Genomic DNA, 1,139 nt, shown 5'->3' with positions numbered 1-1,139 from the left:
TTCATAACTTTAGTAAAGAGACTCTACTTCTAGGAATATATCCTAATGAATTATAGGAATCCATGTGAAAATATTAGCTAAGAGAATGTTTATTATAGTGTTACGTATAATAGTGAAATATTTGGAGCAACCTGAATATCCAATAATAGAAGATTGACTATTTAAATTATGACATATCTCTAAAATGGAATGTCATTAAAAATGATATTCAAAATATCTAATAATCAGGAAAGATGTCCATAATATGGTGAATAGACAGGCAGATTCCCAAACCGGATGGTAGTATGATCTTCTTTGGTTTATAAGTCGATTTATCAAGATGGAATTTTAAGCACACACATATGTTTAAAACAGGGCTGGAAGAATAATTTCTGAAAACACTTCTCAGAACTTGCAGTCGATTAGTTGGAGTCTGAGAGAACTTTCCTCTTTTTACTCATATGTGTTTAAAAGTTTTTCTACAATAAATGTGTCACTTATGTAATAAAGGGGAAAAAGTTACTTTTAAAAAAACATTGGTCCCTTAATTGCATAAATTTAGAGCATGAGTTTAAAGCATTCTCGTAGCCGGAGGGAATCCTGATGAACTTGAAAAATTGGGCTGAGCTATTTTGTGTTCTCTAGATTTACTTGGGAGAAGACATACCTCAATTCATTACATAAATCTATCTTTTCAAAATCTCTTCAGTTCCCAAAGAATCATGAATTCAGATTTATAGTAGATTACTTTCTGGCATCTCTTCAATTAAAGCGCTTACCTGGCATTCTACTCTCCATGGTTATAAAAATAGTCTTTTTCCAGAAATTCCCCATTTCCTTCTGTAAATCTACGTGTATGATTCCTAACCAGGATGCTTCTTCCTTTTCTCCTCAAGTCATGGTTCCATCAAAGGGGTCATCATGGAAATCACTGCCTCTCATCAAAGGCAGGTCACCCGAACACCACAAGCCCTTCTCTGCCCCTCCGCATGGGCACATGGCACCTGTGCTGGCTCAGATGCTACCTCCTCTGTGAAGCCCACCCCCATCCCATGCCATAGCCGGCTCACTCTTAGGATTTCCTGTTAGCAGTTTGCCGGGACTTTTCTCAAGGCTCGATCACTATCTTGGAGAATTATTTCTCTATCCTACTGGACCGT

This window comes from Pteropus alecto, unplaced genomic scaffold (assembly GCF_000325575.1).
Source record: "Pteropus alecto unplaced genomic scaffold, ASM32557v1 scaffold110, whole genome shotgun sequence".
In the NCBI taxonomy this organism is placed as follows: Eukaryota; Metazoa; Chordata; class Mammalia; order Chiroptera; family Pteropodidae; genus Pteropus; species Pteropus alecto.
The sequence above is the reverse complement of the archived record's forward strand: the minus strand, read 5'-3'. Positions refer to the sequence as shown.